Below are 10,588 nucleotides of genomic sequence, written 5' to 3' on the forward strand. Positions count from 1 at the left end.
TTTCCTATGCGCATCGTCACTTCATCTTTCGCCAGCCTTCGTCTATTCCGCAGTTCCTGTTTCGAGTTGCAAATATGAGCAACAGAACCGGTATCGAATACCCAGGCACTACTACGAGAGCCGGTTAAGTACACATCAATAACATGTATATCGAATATACCTGATTTTTCTTTGGCCGCCTTCTTATCAGCCAGATACTTGGGGCAATTGCGCTTCCAGTGACCCATACCCTTGCAATAGTAACACTCTGTTTCAGGCTTAGGTCCAGCTTTGGGTTTCTTCATTGGATTGGCAACAAGCTTGCCGCTCTTCTTTGATTTACCCTTCTTGCCTTTGCCGTTTCTCTTGAAACTAGTGGTCTTATTCACCATCAACACTTTATGTTCTTTACGGAGTTCAGACTCTGCGACTTTCAGCATCGCAAACAACTCGCCGGGAGACTTGTTCATCCCTTGCATGTTGTAGTTCAACACAAAGCCGTTATAGCTTGGCGGCAGTGATTGAAGGATTCTGTCAGTGATAGCCTCTTGCGGGAGTTCAATCCCCAGCTCAGCTAGACGGTTTGAGTACCCACACATTTTGAGCACATGTTCACTAACAAACGAGTTCTCTTCCATCTTGCAAGCATAGAATTTATCGGAGGTCTCATACCTCTCAATCCGGGCGTTCTTCTGAAAGATATACTTCAACTCCTGGAACATCTCAAATGCTCCATGACACTCAAAGCGACATTGAAGTCCCGGTTCTAAGCCATACAAGACTGCACATTGAACTACTGAGTAGTCCTCCTTACGTGCTAACCGAGCGTTCTTAACATCCTGATCAGCCGTAGCGGGTGGTTCATCTCCTAGCGCAGCATTAAGGACATAATCCTTCTTCCCAGCTTGTAAGATTAGCTTAAGATTACGAGCCCAGTCTACAAAGTTGCTTCCATCATCTTTCAACTTAGCTTTCTCTAGGAACGTATTAAAATTCAGGGTGACTGTCGCGTGAGCCATGATCTACAACACAAATATATTCAAAGTGGACTTAGACTATGTTCAAAATAATTAGATTTTAACTTAATCAAATTATTTGCTAAACTCCCACTCAAAAAGTACATCTCTCTACTCATTTGAGTGGTTCATGATCCACTTACACTAGCTCAAGTCCGATCATCACGTGAGTTGAGTATAGTTTCAGTGGTAAGCATCCCTATGCTAATCATATCATCTATATGATTCATGATCGACCTTTCGGTCTGATGTGTTCCGAGGCCATGTCTGCACATGCTAGGCTCGTCAAGCTTAACCCGAGTGTTCCGCGTGCGCAACTGTTTTGCACCCGTTGTATGTGAACGTTGAGTCTATCACACCCGATCATCACATGGTGTCTCGAAACGACGAACTGTAGCAACGGTGCATAGTCGGGGAGAACACAATTTCTGCTTGAAATTTTAGTGAGAGATCACCTCATAATGCTACCGTCGTTCTAAGCAAAATAAGGTGCATAAAAGGATTAACATCACATGCAATTCATAAGTGACATGATATGGCCATCATCACGTGCTCATTGATCTCCATCACCAAAGCACCAGCACGATCTTCTTGTCACCGGCGCCACACCATGATCTCCATAAACGTGTCGCCATCGGGGTTGTCATGCTACTCATACTATTACTACTAAAGCTACATCCTAGCAAAATAGTAAACGCATCTGCAAGCACAAACATTAGTATAAAGACAACCCTATGGCTCCTGCCGGTTGCCGTACCATCGACGTGCAAGTCGATATTATCTATTACAACATGATCATCTCATACATCCAATATATCACATCACATCATTGGCCATATCACATCACAAGCATACCCTGCAAAAACAAGTTAGACGTCCTCTAATTTTGTTGTTGCATGTTTTTACGTGGTGACCATGGGTATCTAGTAGGATCGCATCTTACTTACGCAAACACCACAACGGAGATATATGAGTTGCTATTTAACCTCATCCAAGGACCTCCTCGGTCAAATCCGATTCAACTAAAGTTGGAGAAACTGACACCTGCCAGTCATCTTTGAGCAACGGAGTTACTCGTAGCGATGAAACCAGTCTCTCGTAAGCGTACGAGTAATGTCTGTCCGAGCCGCTTCGATCCAACAATACCGCGGAATCAAGAAAAAACTAAGGAGGGCAGCAAAACGCACATCACCGCCCACAAAAACTTTTGTGTTCTACTCGAGAAGACATCTACGCATGAACCTAGCCTGATACCACTGTTGGGGAACGTCGCATGGGCAACAAAAATTTTCCTACGCGCACGAAGACCTATCATGGTGATGTCCATCTACGAGAGGGGATGTGTGATCTACGTACCCTTGTAGATCGTACAGCATAAGCGTTAGTGAACGCGGATGATGTAGTGGAACGTCCTCACGTCCCTTGATCCGCCCCGCGAACCGTCCCGTGATCAGTCCCACGATCTAGTGCCGAACGGACGGCACCTCCGCGTTCAGCACACGTACAGCTCCACGATGATCTCGGCCTTCTTGATCCAGCAAGAGAGACAAAGAGGTAGAAGAGTTCTTCGGCAGCGTGACGACGCTCCGGAGGTTGGTGATGATCTTGTCTCAGCAGGGCTCCGCCCGAGCTCCGCAGAAACACGATCTAGAGGAAAAACCGTGGAGTTATGTGGTCGGGCTGCCATGGAAAAGTCATCTCAAATCAGCCCTAAAACCTCCGTATATATAGGGGGAAGAGGGGGCGCCTTGCCTTGGGGCTCAAGGAGCCCCAAGGGGGGAAGGTCTCCCCCCCCCAAACCGAGTCCAACTTGGTTTGGTGGGTGGAGTCCTTCTTCCCTTTACCACCTCCTCCTCTTTTTTTCTTTTCTCTTTGATTTTCTTCTTATGGCGCATAGGGCCTTCTTGGGCTGTCCCACCAACCCACTAAGGGCTGGTGTGCCACCTCCAAGGCCTATGGGCTTCCCCGGGGTGGGTTGCCCCCGCCGGTGAACTCCCGGAACCCATTCGTCATTCCCGGTACATTCCCGGTAACTCCGAAAACCTTCCGGTAATCAAATGAGGTCATCCTATATATCAATATTCGTTTCCGGACCATTCCGGAAACCCTCGTGTCGTTCGTGATCTCATCCGGGACTCCGAACAACATTCGGTAACCAACCATATAACTCAAATACGCATAAAACAACGTCGAACCTTAAGTGTGCAGACCCTGCGGGTTCGAGAACTATGTAGACATGACCCGAGAGACTCCTCGGTCAATATCCAATAGTGGGACCTGGATGCCCATATTGGATCCTACATATTCTACGAAGATCTTATCGTTTGAACCTCAGTGCCAAGGATTCATATAATCCCGTATGTCATTCCCTTTGTCCTTCGGTATGTTACTTGCCCGAGATTCGATCGTCAGTATCCGCATACCTATTTCAATCTCGTTTACCGGCAAGTCTCTTTACTCGTTCTTTAATACAAGATCCCGCAACTTACACTAAGTCACATTGCTTGCAAGGCTTGTGTGTGATGTTGTATTACCGAGTGGGCCCCGAGATACCTCTCCGTCACACGGAGTGACAAATCCCAGTCTTGATCCATACTAACTCAATGAACACCTTTGGAGATACCTATAGAGCATCTTTATAGTCACCCAGTTACGTTGCGACGTTTGATACACACAAAGTATTCCTCCGGTGGTAGTGAGTTATATGATCTCATGGTCATAGGAACAAATACTTGACACACAGAAAAACAGTAGCAACAAAATGACACGATCAACATGCTACGTCTATTAGTTTGGGTCTAGGCCATGACGTGATTCTCCTAATGACGTGATCCAGTTATCAAGCAACAACACCTTGCTCATAATCATAAGACACTGACTATCTTTGATCAACTGGCTAGCCAACTAGAGGCTTGCTAGGGACAGTGTTTTGTCTATGTATCCACACATGTAAATGAGTCTTCATTCAATACAATTATAGCATGGATAATAAACGATTATCTTGATACAGGAATTATAATAATAACTATATTTATTATTGCCTCTAGGGCATAATTCCAACAGTGACGCCGTCAATTTCCTCCTCGGGTCACCGGAGCTCGCCGCCGTCGTTCTCCCTCGTCAGGCCATCCCCGAGCCCACTTTCGTTGCCTCTGCACTTCTCGTGAGCTCAGGAATCTTTCCCCCAAGTTTCCCCCCTCGATTCCTTCCTCTTTCAGCCGATCCCACCGGAGCCCGACGAGATCCGCCGTGGGAGCTCGTCGCCGGTAGCTCTCCGGTGAACGACTAGTCGTTCTGAGGCCACCAAAAGGTTCATTACGTTGCATAGGTGCTCTAGGAGCTAAGCACCACTCGATTTGCCTTCGGTTTCATCGATCTCGACATAGCCCGAGCTCCGGCAGCCGTCGAGCTCGATGCTGGCGTCATCTCAAGCCATCTTAGCCTCGGTTCTTTGCAAAAATGGAACGGCGGCTGAGTGCTGGTTCATTTGGTGCTCTTTGTCGTGCAAATGGTCGCCAGAATCGAATTCCCAAAGCTCTCCGCCGTCCGTGTGGTCGCCGAAGCTCACCGCCGGCGAGTTCCACCTCGCCACCGGTGGATCTGAGCCTCTTTGTGCAGCCGACATGTGGGGCCAGCCCCCTGGCTAATTAAGTTTAGGTTAACAAACTAAATAATTAAATAAAAACCTAAACAGTCACTAACATGTGGGTCCAGCCCTGTAAAATACCTAATTAAGTTTAAATTTAACTAAAACCTGGCCAGAGTCACTGACCAGTGGGTCCCAATGGCCAGGTTTGACTTTCAACGGCCAGATTGACCTGCTGATGTCATGCTGATGCAATAAAACCTCTTCTGTTTAAAAACAATTCCAGAATAAGGTCAAAACTTTGGAAATACATAGAAAATTGAATATAACTCCAAATTTGACAAATAATATATGTAATATGAACAGAACAATTCAAGGAATCTAATGGTTCTATTTTCATGCCTGAAAAACAAAGTTCTGAAACAGCATCATGTCAAATCAATTAAAAGAATTTGCTAACTTATAATTCAAATGATATTTGAATTATGATTTCAAATCAAGATCACCCAAAAGGTTCTTATAGTCATCTTAAACCATGCAACATTGCATTTCATGCATCATTTTGTTGCATATGTTTGATATTGATTGATTGTTGTTATTCTGGTAGGCTCCGCCCCTCCGGATACATCTGATTATCCGACTGACGGGTATCACCCCTTTGCTAAGCAACAAGGAAAGCAACCATTTTGATCATCCCGATAAATCCCATGTTCTCGCTCCTGCTCTTACTTATTGCATTAGATCAAAATGCTTTCAATGCTTTTACCACGTTAGTTGAACCCACTTCCTTTGCATGACGTGTCCTTGTCACAGTAAATAGCTGAACCTTGCAACCTAGCATACCTGGTAGATGCTTGAGCCATGATGTGCCTTATCCTGCAATGCATGCTATGCTTACAGTTGTGTATGGTCTGTCATCTGGGTGATGAACAGGATCGTGAGAATGTGTTCAGTTACTATAGGTTGTGTGTTGAACCTAATTTGGTAAAGGTACCGGTGAAAGGCTATGTAGGAGTACATGGCGGGTTATTTCATTGGAACCGTCCTTAGGAACCGAGTTCCGTGTATGTAATCCAAGACTAGATACTACCACACGTTGGGATACTTAATTGACCCTCTCGACTTATTAATCGCTTAGTACTCGGTCCAGGAGTTGCAAGTAGTTTCTGGTGTTTATAGTCATGCTGGAGGCCGTGCGTAGTGCTGACCTTAGAGGTGGACTATGATGCGGTAGGCAGAGGCACGGTGTACCAAGTGGCACCCGGATGGTGGGCTTGGGAACCCTTCGCACATCGCTTGGGGCCATGGCGGAAACCTCGGCCGGACTTCCGTGCGGGTTACCCTCAGATAGGCGATAAACCTGGACTAGGTATTAGAGTGGTTAACGGTCGTGGCCGACTCCCTCGCTAGGCTTCCGCTTGAAGGTTGCCGAGGTGCATGACGTGCACATAGTGATAAGTGCGAGAGCGTGTGTGAAGGAGTACAACCCTGCAGGGTTAAGATCTATTCGAATAGCCGCGTCCGTGAATATGGACTACATGGAAACATATGTTGTTCATAGATAAGTATATTGGCTACTCATAAAATTGTCAAGATAAGTGTGAGTGGCGTGGACGGCATTTCCATAGGGTGACGGAATGATTCCATGATGGAGTATTGTTGTGGTGTTAGTGGACTCGTGTGCAAGAAATCAAAGTTGTCAAATTTATTTGAAAATGTAAGTTGCCTAGCCAAGAGTCAAATGCTGGCTTTCCGCATGAAACCCCACAACTCCTTGTTGATACATTGCATGAGTAGATAGATTATCCTAAAGTCTTGCTGAGTACTTTTGTACTCACGTTTGCTTAATAAATTGTTGCAGAGGTTGTTAATGACCCTAATGGAGGGTTCTATCTAGACGTTGACGACGACGAGTAGCTGGTGTCCCAGCTACGATCTGGCCCTAGGTTGGGTCTGTAGATAGTCAGGCCATGTGCCTTTCACCTTTCCATCTGTCTGTACTTAGACAGTTTTAATCTTCTGCTAGCTTGTAAGACTTGTTTTTATGACTTGTGATGATGGGTCATGAGGCCCCTATCTGTGTAATATTATGTGTGTGGCTCGTCTGAGCCTTCTAAATAAAGTTTGTATGTTTATGGTTATGATGTGATGCCATCAATGTATCTATACATATCAGTATGCCATGCGTACGTGTGTTGTACTTGATATGTATGGGGTTCAAATACCTAGTCGTATTCTTTAGTAGCACTCCTTACGGGGAAATGCCCTTTTGTGATTCCATCGAGCCATGGTAGTTCGCTACTGCTCTGGACACATTGGTTGACCGGCATGTGTCCTTCTTAGCTGTTGTGTCTGTCCCTTTGGGAAATGTCACGCGTTGTAATGGAGTCCTTGTAGCTTGCTACGACTCGTCTACATTCGCTGATGACCGACACCTTCTTTGCTGGGTCATGTATGCTTGTCCCTGTACGGAACTGCCGCTTGAGTTTATGACTAGACATGTCGATCCGGGTTCTTTGACATTGGATTGCTAGCGACACAATTGCATACGCGAGTCAAAAGGCGCAAACGGTCCCGGCTAAGGTAAGGCTGCAGCCGTGGGGATAACCGTGCGTGAGACCGCAAAGAGATGTGATGTGTTACAAGCTGGATTCCTATGGCTTAGGATCGGGGTCCCGACAAGGACCATATATCATTGAAGAAGTTTATTGGTCTCGAGCTATTAAGATCAATAACTCCGAAGGCACTAATCCGAAGGTGGTCAATGGACAAAGAACAAAGCACTACATCTGAGGTACACCAATTAATGTTGAAAAAGTATTAGCCAAACCATGACACCGGAGGAGCACATTAGGGAGACCTTTCAGAACACTCTCGAACCCGTAAAAATAAGAGGTATTTAATACGGTAAGTAAACAGGCTCAGAAAAATTCGCAAAAATATTTTGTGGAAGTTTTGGAATTTTAGAAAATTTAGGAAATCGAGAAACACACGGGAACGCAACCCAGGTGTCCACTAGACACCAGGGTGCGCCAGGCCCCCCTCGCGGGTACCTTCCTAGCTCCGTTTTCCTATGGAACATGTATTCCCTTGTATAAAAATTCTCTATATATATCTCCTGATGAATTGACCCTGGTACCACAAAGAAATCCTCTGTTCTTGTTTCATGTTATTTTTCTGTCAGATCTACATTACCATTGCCTCATGAAGCTCCTCCAAGGACAAGTTATTCGAGAAGGTCATTAACCCCTACTTACTGGAGGTGATGAATCAGCCTCAAACCATTGAGATGTGTGATGGGTGCTTCACATCCGTGACATTCAAGGGCCGAAGAAGATGGGAATAGTGGAATCTAGGCTCGATGCGGTGGAGCAGGAGGTCTTCAGGTGCCAAGGCATGGTGGAGCATGGACTCGGTGCCAGCCACACCATGATCACGGAATTCACCCATGATCTAAAGGTGGATGGAAGGTCCTTGGAGTATATCGCCTTCACCCTCAACGATAAAATCAATTTTCTGCAAGGCCAAGTCTTCGATCTTCAATACCAAATATTTGAGTATGAAGCAAGGTTTACAGGTATGAGTTTAGCTGCTAGTTGCGGGACTCTTGAGACTCATGCCTCTTCTTATAATGGTGAGCCACTGCCATGGAAGTCGGAGGACAAGTTTGTCACTACCTCATCATCTACACCACCACCTTCATCTTCACCACCAAAGGAGACTTGAGTACACGGGTATGGGCACTCCCCTTGTCTTGTGACAAGCTTGGGGGAGGCACCTCGGTATCGTATCACCATCACCCTTATTTATCTTTATCCATTCTAGTTTGATCTTTAACTATCCTGAAATCTAGTAAAATAAAAGTTTGGTTCAATCTTTTGTTTTTAGTGCTAGTTTCGTGATCTATCTATCTATGTAATCGAGTGAGAGTTATATAATAAAGTTTAGTTTGAGTTTTGCTTCTTTACTTTCTTTCTGCAATCCAAATAAAGGAAAATAATGAAAAACATCATATGCCAGTCTTACAGCATGTAGTGACATCCACATAAGGAAAAGTATAAGTGGTAAAATTTGTTGAAGCTTGACAAACATAGCATTGTTCGGTGATGCAAGAGATGAAAGAATTAATAAGGGAAGATAATATTTACATGCAAATACACTATCCTCGAAATCTTCAATGATTGTGAGCCCCCGTTAATTATAATATGCCAAAACTGTTGATATTGGACAAGGAAGACAACGTAATGATTTATGCTTGTTCACATTCACATAGAAGTAATATTGTTATAGATCCTCTAATATGTGGTGCTTGCCCAATACCTTTGCTAGCCAAAAACTCAGTACTAAGTAGAGATACTACTTGTGCATCCAAAACCAAACCCAAACCCATGTTTCAAGAGTCCACCATACCTACCTATGGATTGAGTAAGATCATTCAAGTAAGTTGTCATCGGTGCACAAAACAAAAAAATCATCTAAACATGTTTGATCATTTAGAGTAAGGGAAATTAAGCATTGTACAAACTTGTGATGGCGATAATAAAAGCGAGGTACTGCATAATAAAGGTTGCCATCACAAGGGGCAATATAACGTAACATTCATTTGCACTAAGAGATTTAGCATACAACCAAAAAGCACATGACAACCTCTGTTTCCCTCTACGAAGGGCCTATATTTTACCTTTATGTATTTACTTTTGTGCAAGAGTGAAAGTATTTTCCTCTGTTTCCTTTATCTTCTCTTTGGCAAGCATCATGTGGTGGGGAAAGATCTATCCAGCAGAATGTGGGTGGCCTTGAATTTTTATTGCCGACATCACCCTTGAGGTGATTAGATTGGGAGGCAACACTATAAGCCCCTATATTTCTATGTGTCCGGTTGAGACATTTTTCTCATATGTGTGCAGTGAGTGTTAGCAACCATAGAGGACTAAATGATGGTTGAGTATGTAGACTTTCTTAAAAGCTTCGAGATGTGACCCTTCCTTAAATATGATGAATTGTGTTGGAAAGTTGACTGAGAACATAGTTTGTTAGTTTTCAATAGATTTTATGCTTCATACTTCATTGTTGTGATGAATTCATACTTGTTTATAAGAAGCCTTTATGATAACAGTTATATGATGAGAATGTTGTGATGAAGTATTTTATGATGTTTTATTTGTTTTTATAATAATGAGCATGATGCTGCTACGTCCGTATTTTATTTTTATCGACACCTCTCTCTAAAAGCATGTGGACAAGTGAGGTCTAAGCTTGGGGGAGTTGGTATGTCCATTTTGCATCATTTTTTACTGATATTTATAGTGTTTTTATGCATTTTGCCACTTGGTGGAGCAATTCTAATGCCTTTTCTCTCATAATATGCAAGGTTTACATCAAGTGGGAGAATGCCGACAGATGAAATTCTGGACCTAAAAAAGCTACGTCAGAGATACCTATTCTGCACATCTCCAATTGGGCTAAAAATTGACGGATATTTATTTTATAATAAATAAATAAATACTGGAACAAAGAAGTGCCGGACGGGGCCACCAGGCGGCCACTAGACACCAGGGCACGCCAGGGACCCCTGGCACGGCCTGATGTCTAGTGGGCCACCTGGACCACCTGTGGTGCCCATCTTATGGTATAAATTCTCCTTCGCCTTAAAAAATTGAGGGGACTTTCGGGATGAAGCGTTGCCGTCTCGAGGAGGAATGTGGGCAGGAGCTCTTTTGCCCTTCGGTGGAGCAATTCTGTCGGAGGAACTTCCCTCCGGGAGGGGGAAATCGAGGCCATCATCATCACCAACAACCCTCTCATCTTGGGGAGTCCAATCTTCATCAATATGTTCATCAGCACCATCTCCTCTCAAAATCCTAGTTCATCTCTTGTACTCAATCTTGTACTAGAACGTCAAATTGGTACCTAGGGTGTGTCTAGTAGTGTTGATTACATCTTGTAGTTGATGCTTTATGGTTTATTTGTTGGAAGATCATCTGTTCAGATTCATTATGCTACATAA

Source organism: Hordeum vulgare, chromosome 7H (genome assembly GCF_904849725.1).
Source record: "Hordeum vulgare subsp. vulgare chromosome 7H, MorexV3_pseudomolecules_assembly, whole genome shotgun sequence".
In the NCBI taxonomy this organism is placed as follows: Eukaryota; Viridiplantae; Streptophyta; class Magnoliopsida; order Poales; family Poaceae; genus Hordeum; species Hordeum vulgare.